Source organism: Mesoplodon mirus, assembly GCF_964341445.2.
Source record: "Mesoplodon mirus genome assembly, chromosome: 9".
In the NCBI taxonomy this organism is placed as follows: domain Eukaryota; kingdom Metazoa; phylum Chordata; class Mammalia; order Artiodactyla; family Ziphiidae; genus Mesoplodon; species Mesoplodon mirus.
This window is the reverse complement of record NC_138985.1, coordinates 9,403,977-9,421,433: the sequence shown is the minus strand read 5'-3', so window position 1 is coordinate 9,421,433 and position 17,457 is coordinate 9,403,977. Positions and strand designations below refer to the sequence as shown.

The following is a 17,457-nucleotide window of genomic DNA, read 5'->3' as shown; positions in this document are numbered from 1 at the left end:
TGTAGCAAAGAGTGACACTTGCATACAGAAAATCCGCGAATAATAAGCATAGACTGTATTTTCAAAACAGAAAACTTGGCCAACACACAGAAAAATATTCATCAAGAATGCCACCTCTCAAAATTCTGGCACACGCCCTTCCAGATCATTTCTTATATTTATGAGACAATTGTGTGCTAAGCCAGGGATGCATTTCTGAATTCCTCCCATAGTTCAAAACTTCATAAGTCAAGAGTAATTTTCCTATGGGAGTAAGTGCTGGGGGGTGATTCTACCTCCACTGTAATTAGCATAAACCCTGACCTTTATATCATGTTCCCAATACTTCTTCCATTGCTTCCCACTGTCTGTACTACTTTGCTTTGCTTCGCTTTGCTTTGCTTTTTGACAATTTTAATGTTAAACACACCAAGACAGGTTTTATTCAAGACTATTGCAATAGGGGAGTGAGACTGTCTCCCGATATCACAAGGGCCAGTGGGGATGTATAGCCGACAGGTAGGGTTAGGGAACAGATGGGACATTACTAAGAGCAGCTGGGCTGGGTGTCCAGGTGGAGGAAGGTAATCTGGACTGTACCCCATGGGTAGAGGCTTCCTCGAGAAACCGACTTCACATGATTCTCTGTTACAGCTGGGCTCAACTCACTGAAGTGAGGACCTACTCAGGAAGATGGTTCATTGGAGCCTGACTGGGTTTGACCAAGGAGGGAGTCTTCATCAAAGGGAATCAGCTTGACAGTATGTTTCCTCTCTCAGAATTCTCTCCGATGTTCTTTGTTCAGATGTTCTCCATGAAAGCCATCCCATGGAAGGTTCCAGGTTTCTTCAAGGTCAGTGACTGGACCAAACCCCCATTTCCATATTATTGTTTGGGGGTAGTGAATGCCCCAGTGACAGGGACTAGATACAATATAGGATACAATTCTAAATCATAGCAACAGCGAATGCTAAAATAACAGCATGAGAAAAACCAAAGTGAGTCTTTGAGTTTCCATTGCACCTTTGTGTTTCATAGGCTGCAGGTCAAGGAAGCTTATCATTCAAAATATCATGCCCAGATTTCCCAAAGGCTCTTAGTGCAAAGCTATGAAGCTTTATACATATAGCTTCAGGTTTATAATTCCCTGGGTCTGCAGGCTTTGAAGTTAATTTTTCATTTGGAATGACTCTGATTATGTCAAATGTCTCACATAGAGTGAAACTGGGTCTTACCTCAAATTGAAGTATTTTTAGTTGACTTGATTCAAATTCAACCAAAACTGCATCAAATGGCAGATCTTTTTGCTAGCTTGTTTTTTTCACAAAGCAATTACGAGTACATTTCCCACGTTGATAAATACTTTTCTATTGCATGACTTTTCCCGATTGCGTGGTGTTTCACAGTGCGAATGTGCTATATTCAGGATGTGCATCACTATTGTTGAACATTTACATCATTTCCGGTTCTCACTTACGTTAGTGGGAAGAGTTGGTGTAGCCCAATGGCCAACGCTTCATGATCAAGAACTGAAAGACTCTGCACAGCCTGACATGGATGCCACTGCAGTAAAAACCTTGTTTTCCTCAACTGAAAACAAACACCGTAATAAAGTTCTACCTCAAATAGTTTTTTGTGTGATAATTAGGTAAGTACGTGGGAACAGCTAAGGACTAGAGGCACAAAATAAGCGTTCAACACATGTTAGTTGTTAGATTTTCTATAAAGCACTGAAATATACAACCTCCTACTTTTATTTTTGCACACTTTATTTTGTGTTAAAATTTTCTTTAAAAAGCATTTATCTTATCATTTGTTTAGAACAAATTATTATAGAGATATGTATTTTAGCGTGTTAAGATTTTATGGCCAAACTTGTCCCCAGAACATATTTTTACCAAATTACTCTCCCACAGGGAGTGTGAGAGAACCCTAGTTTTATACTAGGCTTTGAGATACATTTTAAGATTTGCCAGTCTGGCAGGCATTCATGATTTCATTTTACTTTGATTAATGAAGTCAAATAGTTTTCTCACACTTCTTTGCATTTCTTTTTTTATGAATTGCTTGTTAATTGCCTTCTTTTCTGCTAGGGTGTTAGATGTCCTCCTATTTAACTGCAAGAGCTCTAATATAATAAATACTTGCACCCTAAGTGTGTGATATATTTTGCAGACATTTTCCTCATTTTTATTTGACCTAGTTTTGCTTTTAATTTTATTCTGACCGATGAGAATTTTAGTTTTTATGCAGTCACATCCCAGGGTCTGTTTCTTTGTGATTTGTTCCTTGCGTATGACTCTTTAAAACGCCTTTTAGAGTAAATACTCGCGCGACCTCTGTTTGCCCTATTAAAGGGTAGCACCTGCACTGCACAAGCTGAAGCCTCAGGGGAGGAGCTGTGCAAACGGTAAGAAAGTTGCTTGGGTTCCCGGAGCATCAGCTGCTTCCTTCTAATGGGAATGCAAGAGCACGACGGCCAAACCGGGATGCCTCGTGAAAAAAATAAACTGACAGACACGCCTACTTGCCCCCCCAAAGAAATACTACCAAATTGCAAGACCTAATTATTATTTTCGAATCATTCTGTCACTTATTTGTCAATTCTTTCCCACAAAGACCTTTCCAGAAGGCTTTTGGTGCAAAGCCACAGAGAATCTTGTGTTCATTTTGGAGCTGTTTGATATTTCATGCCTCCAAGCTGGGCAAATATTGGCTGAAAGATGTAGATGATGATAAAAGGCTGTGACTGATGTCTTTCCAGGCCTTGAAACGGCGCCTGTTGACATAATCTGATCGTAGCCCCCGCCAGCAGCTACAGCCACGGTACTTCCCGTGCAGCCCCTGTGGGACACGCAAGTGCCTGGTGAGCCCCACCTGCTCGGCCTTGGACCTCCTGGCTGACCTGGGGGGTCATTCATTTTTGTGCTTTATCATTCCACTGACACCCTTTGCTAACTGTTGGCTCTCCAAGCAGAGTCCTGAACTCTTTACTTTGCTTTCTCAGGACCAATCAGACCCTGGCCACTGTTAGCACTATGAACGTTTGCTGAATAGGGAATGAATAAATGAATGAGTGCATGAACCAGCGAATGAACGGAAAATCTTTTTGTCCTCGGAACGTTTTCTTTCTGACATATTAGCTCCTACTCTCTACCTTTAAGCCAACAGCCCATCACATACCTGCCACAAAAAGGCCACAGGGGACAATCACGGCTCAAGAACAATGGGCCCCTTCCCCAGGGAATCCTGACCCGCTCCACCCCAACCCCGGACCTCTGGTGTTCGGTTCATGCAGAGCCTCTAACCCTGCAGGCTCAGAACTGACTCGGTTTCCCCAGTCTTGGCCCCGGAAGTTCATCTTGGATTTGGGCTTCCCTCTGCTCTGGCCCCAGCAGTCCCTGTGGTCCTGGCTGGAAATATCTCCCTCTCTGGACCCCTGGAACCCAGGCTCTAGCTGATGCTTCCCTGGCAGTGGAGGTGGGTGGGACTGGTGCCCATGGCCTCAGGGCAGAGCTTGTGTGGTGACTGCACACCAGCATTGTCAGAGCAGGGCCAGCCATGCCCAATGTATGAGGGTCTGAGTGAGGCCACCCCTCTGGGGGCCAGTGGACCGGGATCAAGATGCTTTGTGTCTGTCCGTGGTTCTGCCTATCGGTACAGACAAGCGCTGGTCTTGTTTCAAACCCTGGGACGTTGGGCCCTTCACTCAACATTTCCTGGTTTTCCTTCTCTATCTGGATAAAAAGAAAAGTGTTTACATTTTCTTTTTACACTATTCCAGGAAAAATAAACTGTAATTTATGTTTCAAAAAGCACTTCTCCCTCTGGGACTGTGAGGCCTTGTCTCTATTTTTTAACCTCAAGCACATAAGTATCAATCTAGGCACAAAGCTAAATTGGCTGATTTTCCCCTGAATCGACTGGTTTCTTGATGGCCATCTTCTCTGTGGGCACAAAGAGCATAAATAAACCCAACAGGAGAAATGTTTCTAACCGGGAAGGTCAGGAAGTTTCTAACAATGAGAGCTTTCTAACAATAAGGATGGCAGTCTGGGGCTTCCCTGGTGGCGCAGTGGTTGAGAGTCCGCCTGCCGATGCAGGGGACATGGGTTCGTGCCCCGGTCCGGGAGGATCCCACGTGCCATGGAGTGGCTGGGCCCGTGAGCCATGGCCGCCGAGCCTGCGCATCCAGAGCCTGGGCTCCGCAACGGGAGGGGCCACAGCGGGGAGAGGCCCGTGTACCGAAAAAAAAAAAAAAAAAAGGATGGCAGTCTGTCAACGTGCCTCAAAACAAAACAAAACAAAAAACCCCCACCCCCCTAAGATCTTTTGTCTATCTTAAGACTCTAGTTAACAGCGTGGTATTTAGGAGCCTTAGAGACAGGGGTACCCGGGTCATTTGTGCAAAGCGGCCACTTGGTCAGCCTTGCCCAGAAGGAGCTGGCACCGCAGAGGAGACAGCCTGCGCCACCAAGGAGGTGGATACCTCTGCCCTGAAGCCTCCCACCAGAGCCTCCCATTGGCAAAAGGCTACCAGGATCCAGGTGTCCTGGGAGCCGGGGAAACACAGCCTGTGGGGGTCTGAGGGTGGGGCAGGGAGAGATAGGAATAGCGACCCAAACGGGCTACCCTAACTCACTGCATGCGTTACTACGTCTGCGCTATTGCTACCCTCGGTTTACAGGAGGAGGAGACGTTTAGGCTCTTCCCAGGTGTGAAGTCAGTGGTGGCAAAGCTGAGGCACAGCCCACGTGTCCTGCCAAGCCGTCTGCGACTGAGAAGTGCCGGAGAGGGTGTGGAGAAAAGGGAGCCCCCCTACACTGTTGCTGCAGCCACTACGGAGAACACGACGGAGGTTCCTCAGAAAACTCAAAATAAAACTTCCCTAGGATCCAGCAATTCCGCTCCTGGACATATATCCAGACAAATCTCTAGTTCAAAAAGATGCATGCACCCCTAGGTTCATAGCAGCTCTATTCACAACAGCCAAGACATGGAAATAACCTAAGTGTCCGTCGACAGATGAAAGGATAAAGAAGATGGGGTACATAGATACAATGGAATATTACTCAGCCATGAAAAAGAATGAAATACTGTCATTTGCAGCATCATGGATGGACCTAGAGATTATCATACTAAGTGAAGTCGGTCACACGGAGAAAGACAAATATCATACGATATTGTAACTGAAAGTGGGGTCCAGCTGCTCACCTCCCAAAAGCCAATAAAGAGGCCAGGTTGGTGGAAAGCAAAGTTTGCTATATTTTGCATGCCAGCAACAGGGGAGCTGGGGTGGGGGGAAAGTCACCTGTCCAAAGGCTGACTCCCTCCCTCCTACAACCAGTGGGCAAGAGCTTTTATAGGTTGAAGGAGGGGCTCCATGCAGAAACAGCACCGTCAGCTCTGACCGTCACCTTGAAATTGGTCATCAGTGGTCTGACCAGCAACATCTTGACTGTTTTAGGTACAATTAATCTTCAGTTCCAGGGTCGGTTTATTTTCATTTCTTTGAGGCCCATTCTCGGAATTGTGGTAGCTTATGTCATGGCTACAGCCTGGTCATCACGTAGTTCACTTCTTCCACCTGGTGGAGGTTTCAGTATCTATAAGACAGCTCACAGGACATGGCTCAGAATTGTATATAGCCCTTTTAGCCCTTAAGGAGGAACTAAAAGTCCTTGACTATGCTTAACGACTAAACTATTATGATTTGGTCTCCTTTGTTTTCCTCTGTTTCTGCATTTTCTCACTTCTCTGATTAAACTTATTCTTTGGCTAAAATTTTTCCCCAGACGGAAGTCAGGCTGAGGACATGGGGCAAGGACCGTAGGCTCCTGTTCCATTTCAATATCACTTGTATGTGGAATCTTAAAAAATGATACAAATAAACTTATCTATGAAACAGAAACAGACTCACAGACATAGAGAACAGACTTGTGGTTGCCAAGGGGGAGGGGGGTGGGAGGGATGCAGTGGGAGGTTGGGATAAGCAGATGCAAACTATTACATACAGAGTGGATAAACCCCAGGGCCTACTGTACGGCAGAGGGAACTATACTCAACATCCTGTAATAAACCATAATGGAAAAGAATATTTTTAAAAAAGAATGTCTATATGTGTATAACTGAGTCACTCTGCTGTACAGCAGAAATTGATACAACATGGTAAATCAACTGTAGCTCAATACAGTTTTTTTTTCATGGTCAACATTTATATTAAATTCCACGCACCAAGTGCTATGTCAACTCTTTGCTCTAATTAATCTTCATAACAACCTTATCGGGACTATTATCATCCCCTGAACAAATGAAAAAGGCTGAGGCTCAGAGAAGCAGGACCCAGCGCTCTGACCTCCGACCTGCCACGTCCCGAATGCACTGGACTCAAACACAGGCGCAGTGCATCTCCAACAGCTTTGGGGTTTCCTGAAAAAAAAGTACGACTAACCCTCCAGATTAGAAACTTGAAAAACAAGTTTCTCCCTGAGCTTCCAGGAATGATTTCCCAGATGCTCCCTAGAGGCCACGAGGGGCGAGGCCACCTCCACGGGTGCCTCCCTTGCACCTGACAAATGGGAACTAGGAAGAAAAGGGGCTCGCAACAGTTTGTGAGGTGTGTGCCCGTGGCCGGGCCAGTTGACGTCCGAGCCTCCATCTTCTATTGGTAAAATGACCTTAACACTAAGTACTACAGAGAATTCTAAATAGGGTACAAAATCACTTGTATGGTTGGTGGTCCATGCCACGGCAGCATCTCTAGGGAGTTTGCTGTCAGAGGGGAAATCTCACGGAAGCCTGAGCAGACAGGCAGTGGGTTTTCCCCGGTCAGGGTCGGACACCCAGGAAGCTCCTCCTCTCTGGCCAGCTGGGTCTGGATTACAGAGGTTCCCTGCTACCCTTTCAGAACGAGATTCTTCCACACTGCACTCCTCAGCCGGTGCTCCTCCTCCCAGCAGCCTAGAAAGAACAGGGGGTAAGGTCAGAGCGAACAGGCTCGAGCCCTGGCCCTGCTGCAAGAGGCTGGGCTGTTGTCAGCTGACTCCGTGGCCTCTGGAGTCTCAGTTTAGCCCCTTGTAACGGGGCAGCGAGATGCTGCAGGCAGGAGCCGCTCAGGACTGTAAAGCTGTCTGTGTCTGGCATTTGTGGATCCTGAGGTTAGGAAAGAAGCAGGTCGGATCATCATGAGGTCAGACAGAGCATCGGGACAGCAGGAGAGAATCGGGGGATGGGGAGGGTGGAGGCCCACCCTGGACCCAGATCAAACTTCAAGGGCAAAGCCTTGCTCCTCTGATGTGAGAGGAACTTTGCGTCTGTTTCCGATCCGGTCCCTGATTAATAAACAATCGTCATCTCAGTATTTTCCTGGCCAACAGGTCTCCATGGGATGGAGCCACGAAGAAGTTTATACCATGATTTTCGATTTTACTCTCATGGGAAGATACTACTATTTCCACTCACATCCCTGCAAACGGATTGTGATGGATTATAAAGCTGGCTGAAAAATTCACAACTTAAGCAATTTCAAAAGTTGATAAATATCAGTGACATTAAACTAGTTGATATTATTCCAATTTACCCCTGAGCTCAGACCATTCCAACAGCTGGCATCAGGCTATGTGTATCATCCGGTAGCCTCTTTTCAGTTATTTTTCCCATAAGCCTAATTACACTGTGCATAATTACGTTAATATCGTGCACATATGTACCCTTATCAATACCTGCCCATTTCGCAGTGTCACCTCCCTCATTGGACTGAGGACCATTGACTGTTGCAAACAGCACTGCCGTGGGGAAAGTGGCCGTGTGCTACCCATCACGGCGCTTGTCACTTTATCCCCCTATTGACTTTGTCTCTCAAATATTACTAAGTCCCCAATGGAATCCAGAGGTGTGAGTTTCACAGTTCTTTTGCATGTTGCCAAATTTCTTTCCAGAAAAACCAGAATGATACAAAAATGTCACCCACCGCCAGGCTGGGTAGGCATGACGAACACCCCCCTCTCTGCCAGCTTTTATCATTCACTCACAGTTTCCATTTAAGCTTAAAATTTTATCACGTTTATCATTTTCACTCATGTTCGCTCTCCTAAACCATTTACATAAGAATGAGCAGTCATTTTAATTTGACCTTTCCTCCCCTGTTTCCATTTTAATTTGGTGTCAGACTAGACCTCCTCCCCCTTACTTTTTTTCCTCTTTCTTTTCCTCAGTCCTTTCCCCCCTTTCTCTCACTGAAGTCACGTTCATCGTTGATAAAAGGTCACAACCACCTGCCTTTTCTATAGACTTGAGACTATTAAATGACGCCCTAGTTGGTTGCTTCTTTCCACGACAGCCGGGATGCCCCGTGACTACGACACATAGGACACAGCGAGAGTAAACACGGGACACCTGCCGCTGTGCATCTAGGCAACGTCTCCAGCACATGCTTTGGGGAGTCTCCGCTTTTCTTCACCAGTCAGGTCAGCAGTAAATACTGACTCCTGGATTCACTGTGAACACTTACCCCTTGGGCATGGCTGCAGGCCTGTCACCCGCATGGCTAAGAAGCCTGCATCTGAGGCTCCCACCCACAAGCCAAATCCCGAGAACACTTGGACTTTGGTGGCCACATCCGACGGTCCAAGAAACCAAATGAATCCGTGTCGCCTGACCTTCTGCTAAGCTTGCCGTAGGCCTTATGACCTTCACACTCTCATCACCCCTGCCAGTATTATTACTGCTGTTTCACCAAGGCTCTGAGGGGCTGGTGCCCCAAAGGAGACCAGAGAACCAGTAATGCGAACAGCGGTGCCGGCATTTCTGACTCTGAAGCCAGCCTCTCCCTAACCCCCGTGGCCGGGCATCCGGGGCACACCCAGGCTGTCTGCCACCTGTGCCCTCACACGGCCCAAGGGGTCAGAGCCCACAGACCCCAGGGCCCCTGCCTGGGCTGGGGAGGCAGTGCCTGGCACCCAGAGTGTGGTCGGGGTCCCCCCGATCACCACACCAGAAGAGGATGCTCCAGGTTGCAGGCACCAGGCCCCCGCCTGGGCTGGTCCCCACGCAAATGGCAACAGGCAGAAGCTGAACGACCCAGGAGCAGTGCTGCTGGCCTAGTTCCCCCAAACCCTGACAAATGCCGGATGGTGACCGTCCACAGGGCCCGGGGTAACCCTTCATCTCTGTTCTCTCTGGCTTCACAGCCGCTCTGCAAAGAAGCAAAGTTATCCCCACTCTAGCGATAAGGAGACAGGCTCAGGGAAGCAGGAGCTGGACTAAGCCACTCAGCTCATGAACGGTTTCCACATGGGTCTGTGCACTCAGAAGACCGGACCACTTCCCTTTGGCCTGGGGTCCCCCACGACCCTCGCTTGCAGGGAGCCTAGCCCCTCGGAGAATGCAGGGGGATTTGAGCTTCTCCTCGGAGGCCGTGTGCCAATTCGCTGCCCCTGTACGCCCCGAGCATCTTCCTCCAGAAATGCCGATGAGACCCAGAGAAACCTCGGAACCACTCTTTTAAAATATCGAGGGAGTCTAATTTTCCTGGGGTCTCTCCCCAAACTTACCACCAGACTCAGATGGAGAGTTAACAGGGTAAAACCTTCAGAATAAACAACAGCTTGAAGAGGGCGAAATATGTAAATAAACCCCCCAGCTATTTAGTTGAATCTGTGGAGGTTTAAATGGGTTTTCTCTTATATCCATTATTTTAAGCAAACTGGCGTTGTGCAGCAGCCCACCTGCCGTGGGCCCAGGAGAGACAGAAAAGCCTGCTGTGAGCGTCATGATTTTTTTCTCTTTCAGATACACCCAGATGCCCCTCATCTTGCCTACGTGTTAACTGTACCAGGGTGACCACTGCCCTGGCCAGTTTTTATGCCGCAATTGTCCCCTTTGTTTTGGTTCTGTCTCAGAAGGAAACTACTGCTGATTTAAATGAGAAACCAACTGTAAAGACCCAAGTCTTGGAGCCTTTCAGAGAAATAGGGTGAAGGGGAAAACCCGAGCCACCTGCTTGAATTTCCCTTGGAAACTGGAGAAAACAACGTACTCAGGGCAGATGGACCCCTCTCCCACTTTCCCACCTGCAGTTTACTTGCTTATTAATAATATAGGTCCCATCCGTGACCACCTACTGCGTGCTCAGCCTTCGTAAACATCAGACCCAATTGGTTTTTACAAGCATCGTGCGGGAGGCTGTCCTTCTCGGCAGAGGACCGGAGGGGTCCACCTGCTTCCCCCACCCCCGCCATCTCCCGGCCTCTGTGGGCTCCAGATGCACCATGAACCAGCCTGGAAAAGAATTTCCACGCGCTCTGTTATGTTGCTATTATGGCTCAGAGATCATGGGCTAAAAAACCCTCAGAAGTTTCCGATTCTTTGTCTGACTTGTCACTGAGACACGACACACACAAAAGCAGGTGGTTTAGGTTGACCCCTCTTTTCTCAGAAAGCTCCTCCGGTGTGCCATACCTGCACACCGCTGGATGCTCGCCCTCCCAGCTGGCCTGAGGAGACCCACCCGGCTGCAATCAACAGGTGAACCTCCTGTCCCCAAAGCCCCCACACCGGAGGGGCGCTGCCACCAGGAGCTGGCTTCCCCCGAGAGTCTGGTCCCCCAGGCTCTGAGGACAAAGAGCGGTACTCACAGGCAGCCCGGGGTGCTCGTTCTCTGTCTGTCTCTCTCTCTCTCCTCCTCGGTGACAGTTAAAAGGCACAGAGGCTGCGATTGCCATTTATGTAGACAGAGTGTCCGCCTCGCCAAAGCCAATCAGAGCGGCTTGCTCTGCTTATTTACCCGGCAGCACATCCCACCCCCGCCCTTCTGCTTCCCATCCTCCACAGGACGTGAGGGTCGGGCCGGGCAGAGCAGGGCCCAGAGACGGTGGAGCCGGCAGGGGCTGCGGGCCTACAAGACAAGGGAAAGGGGCTCCGTGTCCCAGTGCCCTGTGCGACACCCAGGCTGGGGCCACTTCTCCTGGGGTCTCTCCTGGTAACCTCGGGGCAGCGGAAGGCTCCAGGCTCTTTCAAGGGCTGGAGAAGGGCTGGCCTGGGCAAGGCAAGCGAGGAGACTCGCTCTGTGCCAGCGCTGGGCCACGAACGTTGTACCCGTACCTGCTCGGGGCCCCTGGGACCTGCTGTGCCGTGCAGGAGGCTGACCTGACCGCAGGAGGCACCGAGTGCCAAGCCCACGAGCCCAGGCAGAGAGAGCAGCAGAGGCGGGCAAGGATTTGAAACCGGGTTCACCGGATTCAGAGTCCTGTTCTTTTAGCCCTGAAGCTGACCAGCATTCAAAACACAGATGTCCTCAAACCTGGACTTGGGCTTCCCTCCTCACCCACCTGGCTGGGCAGGCTGGCCCGGGCCTTCTGCGGCAGTGCTCCTTCCTCAGTTAAGGTGGGCTCAGAGCCTGGAAAGGGGACCTGCAGGGGAGCCCCCCAGGCCAGCAGGGCACGTAGATTCCCCTGCTTCCAGCAACACTCACACTCACCCTGGACACATATACACACGCACGCCACACGCACGTGCACACACCCGCGCACACGTACACGTACACGTACACACAAGGCACACACAGACACACAACACAGTTTCAGGGCCTGTAGCACAGCCACGAGCTGGGACCTTCCCACGGAAAGCCATCCCCCCTGGCTTTAACGAAGCAGCATCTCTTCAAGGGAGCATCTGCCCCTTGAAGCATCTGTGGAGCTGGCAGCGGCCGAGGCCTCCGCGACGGCTGGGCGGGGCCGGTGGGGCGGCTGGGCGGGGTCTGCGGGGACCCGGGCGCGCCCCTCGCGCAGCTCTTCCCTCCCTCCACCCGGCGACGACCGCAGGCTGGTGCGGGGATCAGGCCCTTCCGCGCGGGGCCGACCGAGCTCCGAACCACGTCGCCGGGGGCCGCAGAGGAGCGCTCACCGCCCAGCACCGCTCTGCTGGACGAGAGGCCGGGGAGGGAGGGGGCGAGGCTGCAGGGGTGGCCGGAGCTGGGCCGGGCGCTGTGCCTGCGCAGGGCTCCGGCGGGCTCTGGACGCGGTGCCCTCGGTGCGGGGCCCCTGACCCAGCACAGCGCCCGGCCCAGCGCAGACCCTAGGGGAACCCTGCATCTTTCGTGGAGGCTGTGCCGGGGGGTAGAGGTGTGATGATGGAACTCTGCGCGAGGGGGCTGTGAGAAAAGGATGGCGCTTTCCGTTCTGTAAAGAGTGACAGCGATAATAATTAGCATTTATCACGGTTCTTTTCCCGGCATTTTTACCACAGGATCACTCAGACCCTCACAACGCGCATCACAAGGTAGATGATCATCATCCGCAGTTTACAGATGAGGAAACGCAGGCCCAGAGAGGTTTGCCCAAGGTCACACAGCTAGCACATGGCTGAGCAGGGAGTCCCGCACCAGGCCGGCTGGCCCCCATGCCCCACTGCCAGGTGAGCTTGCTGTGTGGCATCCAGGGTCGGAGGCAGATGGTGAAAGAATACGCAGAGAGAAAGCCACCGGCCAGCTGTGAGCAGGGCTGCCGAGCCAAGCCTGTGAAGAGGAAGCAGCCCAGGGGGGAGCCCGCAGCTCAGGGTCCGACTCCCCTTGGGGGGACATCCAGTTCTTGAAGGGTCTGGGGCGGAGCACGGACGTGCCTGAGGGCTTGAAAGTCACGCCAGCTGTTGCTTGGAGAGCAAATTGCAGGGGAGAGAACAGATAGATTTGAGATGTATCCGGAAGTAGAAACAAGGAGATGTGAAGCGGTCTGAAGATGCAGCACAGGGCTGAGACATCAGCCTGCAGATTCCGGCGTGGACCTGCCTCCTGGACCTGCTGTGTGACTGTGGACAGCTGCTTCACCATCCCAGGGACAGTGACAAGCTCTGACTTAGGAACAGGACACCAGGAATGGACCTAACAAAACCTTACAAAAGGTCTGCAAGACTTTTATAAAAGCCCATGGGAGGACATTAAAGAAGACCTGAATAAATGGAAATAAATGCCCAGTCATGGATAAAGAACACCCAGTACCATAAACATTTCCCTTTTCCTCAAACTGATGAACAGATTCAGTAGTATTTTAATCAAAATCCCACATAGATATTTGACTCTAAAATATGAACGGAGAAGCCAAAGTCTGAGAACGACCAGCATACGCTTGAGCAGGAAGAATATTGCAGTCTTGCTCTATACTTATGAGACAGATGAAGCTGTAAAAATGTAACAGTTTTGATGTAAGGATAGACATCTGGCCTATCCAACAGAATAGATAGCCCAGAAAAAAATCCCACAAAAGATTTGGAAAATGGACATATGTGGAATCACAGAACGAGTGAGAAAGAATAAACTATTGAATGGTGCTAGAACAACTGGTTGGCTACTTGGAAAAAACATGATCTTGAATCTGTTTCTCACCCCATGTACCAAAAAGGTAAGGATAGATTAAATCCTTAACTGTGAAAGGCAAGCTTCTTAGGACAACAGAGAAGTATATTTTTATTACTGTGGAGAGGAAGGATTTCTTAAATGATTCACTTAATCAGCCAACCATAAGAGACTGACAAATCTGACTACATTATTGTTAAGAATATCTGTTCTTCCAACTGTGGAAACTAGAAAGACAACTTCCAGGGTAGAGGAAGGGATTTGAAATGCATATTGCTAATTATGAGTTAGGCTCTATAATATAAAAAGACCTTTTCAATAAGAAAAAGATAATTCAGTAGAAATACAAGCATTTATCAGAAATGGAAAGGAGTCTCATAAATACGTGAAAAAGTGATTTTTCTCCTTAGCAATCAAAGAAGATAACTGTTTATTGCCAACATATGAAATTGCAATGGATTTTGTAGGTTTGATCTTTTTTTCTGGCCACCTACCTACATTCTCTTAGAACTTTTAACAACTTGTCTGTTAATTCAGGTGGGTTTCAACGTAAAGAGTAGTATCCTTAGTGAATTGTGAAAACGTTGTCTTTCTAGTCCCTTTACTTATTTATTTTTCTTGCCTTATTGCACTGTCTAGGACTGTGCTGTCTAGCATCAGAGCCACGAACCACATCTGACTACTGAGCCCTTGAAATGCAGCCAGTGCTACTGAGGAAATGAATACGTCAGTTAATGTTATTTAGTAATTTAAATTTAAATCTAAACACTGAAGCAGTGTGGAAATTTCCCCCATTACACAACTTGAGTGCAGGACTGCATTTTACTTTGTTGTATTACATAATATAGGCTATTGCAGTGCACATGTATTTTTGATTTTGTTAGCGTGACTGCTAGAAAACTTAGCATTTAAAATTCTGTACGTGCCCGGCACTGTCCTAGGGCCTCTGGGACGGTGCTGATGGAGGTAGTGAAAGTCGCATCTCATTGGCTGTAGAAGGGATCTTCCAACATTCACTATTCACAACAGGGTTTTATTGGGTATTCTTTATTTAAAAATTTCTTCTATTCCTATTTGTATAATAAATAGATGTTCAATTTTGTTGAAAGATTTTCTTCATCAGAAGAGAAAATCTTATGGTTTTCCTCCTCTGAACTGTTAATGTGATGAATCACATTAAATTTTCTAATTTTCAAGTATCCTTTTACTCTTGGGATAAAACTATGGTGTATTAACATTTTGCATAGAATTTTTTCTCTGGTTTTAGTGTCAGATTCTATGGTACCATAGACTGCTCTGAGGGTAATTTCTTCTTTTTTGAGTCTCTGAAACAGTCATATAATTTTGAAATTTGGAATTGTCCGGTCACTAAAAGAGTATAAAAAATCATATAAAATCATTTGTCCCTTCCTTTCATTTTTGAGGGAATATTTGATACTAACAAATCAATTTTTTATTACTATAGGACTATTTAAGATTTCTATTTCTCCTGGAAACCAATTTGATATTATTTCATCAATTTTTTTAGATTTAATGACAAGAATGTTTTTTTATGATATACTCATTACCTTTTTAGTTTGTTGGATCTATAATTATATCCCCTTTTATTATCATTTTTTTAACCTGTTCTGCTCTCTTTTTGTCTTTAGTTAATATTGCCAGAACTGTGTCTATTTTATTAGTCTTAAAAAAAAATAGCCCTTGAGCTTCGTTGATCCTCCCTCATCTACCTTTATTTTCTTTTTCACTAATTTATCCTCTTTGTCTTTATTATTGACTGCATTCAGTGATCTTTATCCTGTTGTTCTTTTCCTAACATCTTTAGTTGAGTGATTTTCTCATTACTTTTTGGCCTTTTTTACTTTCTAATATAAACATTTAAAACTATATACTTTCTTCTATGTACTTCTTTCAATACATAGCTCGTTTTTAAATTAGCATATTTCATTATCTTTTTTTCTAAGTATTATTTAACTTCTATTACATTTTTTAATTGATTCATGAGTTGTGTAGTATCTTTCCAAAAATTTCCAGACACATATAACAATTTTTACTTATCTTTTTCTTGAATTATAATTTAATTAATTGAATTGAATTGTGGTCAGAGAGCAGCTAGAATTATAGCAGTTCTCTGATTGACACTGAGACTTGCATTACAGCCTGCTACATCCTGAATTTTTATAAACATTTCATGTGCTCTTGAGAAGAAAGTATATTTTCTAATTACTAGGTGGAGGGTTCCATATACATCCAATAAACCGAGATTGTCACTTGTTGAAATGCTTTAAATCTTCACTAATGTTTCTGTTAGCTTGCTCTATCGCCCAGCTTACTGCCATTGCTGAAGATGTGTTGAAATCTTTTATTATGGTGGTGAATTTGGCAATTTCTCCCCATAGCCGTACCAAGGTTTGCTTTATACATTTAAGGCTTTTCTGTTAGGTCTGTATGTGTTTAGAACTGTATTGCTTCTTGGTGGACTGAACCTTTTATCATTTTATAAAGTACTGTTACGTAACAGATTACTTGTTAGTGCCCTTGTTACAGTGTGAATCACCCCCGTTCTCCCTCAGCTGTCGGAGGCTGGGGGTGCAGTGAAGCTCAGGGCTCTATTTCTCTGCACATTATTTAGGAATTTTTAAAAGTCTGGAAGTCATGATTTAAATTTTCAGCAGCACCAACATTTTCCTGGTTTAAAACGTCATAAATCCACTCTGAGGACGTGCAGAGTGACTGTTCTCTGGGGCATCTCTGTCCCACACCTTCATCCAGGGATGAACTCTTCCAGACCTGTCATCTGGCCCCATCACACTGTGTCGCTCGGCTGACCAGGAGCCATCCGAGGTCCTCAGGGCAGGAGGCCATCAGGGGCTTGCCTGCGCTACTGAGAGGCCCTCAGAACTGACCACCGGACCCCCCAGGTGGAGCGTGGGCAGGCTTTCCTAGAAGACCACGCCCTCTGTGCCCTCACCCACCCTGGGAGCCCAGAGCCCCCCACCCTGTGTGCAGCCCTGCACTTTCCACCTCCCACCCTCTCCATCCCCCCCTCGATCCCATCAACTGCCCTGCATTTCCTGTCTGGTCCATCCACATCGTGCTCCCTGACCTCCAAGGGGCTCAGATTAACCCTTCCTGTGGTGCTCACTACAGGGCCAGGGACATGGTAAGTGCTTCAATAGGCACCACTTTCCCAGAAGGGCCGGGCGGAAAGCACCGGGTGGTACAGCAAGAACGATCCAAGTTCTACCTCCATGGTCACGAGCTGTGAGGTCTTGGACCACCTTCCTCACCTCCTGTGTCCCAGTTTTCTCCCTTGTGAGATGAGGATACCATAGAGGCCAAGCATGTGAATCCCAACAGCAAACAACCAAAAGGTATTGCTTTAACTCCAGCCTGATGGAGAAGCAAAGGTTCCTTCTCAAGAATTGTATCTTCTGATGGGACTGTAATGAGCCTGCTAAACTGGCAGGGGAGATCCTTTAATTCTCTCAAATCCCACTGCACAGGTAGACTCTGAGTTTACCTGTGGGGAGACTACACCATGTGTCATGAAGGGAGAACCTGTGCAGCGTCACAGATGTTAAGAAGTGAAGGGTTGATATTTACTCAGCATCTCCCATGTGCCGGGTATTCTCCATATGTTATGAGAGTCGGGGCTCACCGGAACCTGACAAGGTGGGTACTATTAAAATCCCCATTTTAGAGAGGAAGAAACAGAGGCTCAGAGGCCCCCCCCCCACGTGGGAGGCAAGTGGTAGAGAGCAAAGGAATCCACATGTGTGTCCCGTGCTTGCTGTGTTGGCGGCAGCCCCGAGATGGTCCCCCGCCCCCACCTTATCACACATGGGTGAGTGTGAGCACCTGTGAGCGCCAGCATCCCTCCCCACAGCGTGGTGCCTGTGGCCCCACAGACGGCACGTAGATAGACCCTGTTTTCTCCAGTCTCCAAGCGAGCTGACCTTGACGCCAACATTCGGCACCAGGGCAGCAGAGTCAAGGTCCAGGCGGTGCCGTTTCCAACAATCATAACCGATTAAGCAGAAAGCCAGGACTTACCTGCTGGGAACTCAGGCCCCGCTGGGTCTCGGGTCCTATCGGGAATTTGCCAGCTCTGGGGTTTGAGGAGAACGTGG

At 47.9% G+C, this 17,457-nt stretch overlaps 1 protein-coding gene across 1 annotated transcript in view; it reads right to left on the bottom strand.

Annotated features, from left to right (window-relative positions):
• Positions 1–17,457, bottom strand: part of DDC (dopa decarboxylase) — an 83,552-nt gene extending 66,095 nt beyond the window's left edge. Inside the window, exon 1 of the mRNA XM_082632698.1 lies at positions 17,381–17,457. The gene's annotated coding sequence lies outside the window, so the exon portion shown is untranslated. The remainder of the gene's footprint in view (positions 1–17,380) is intronic.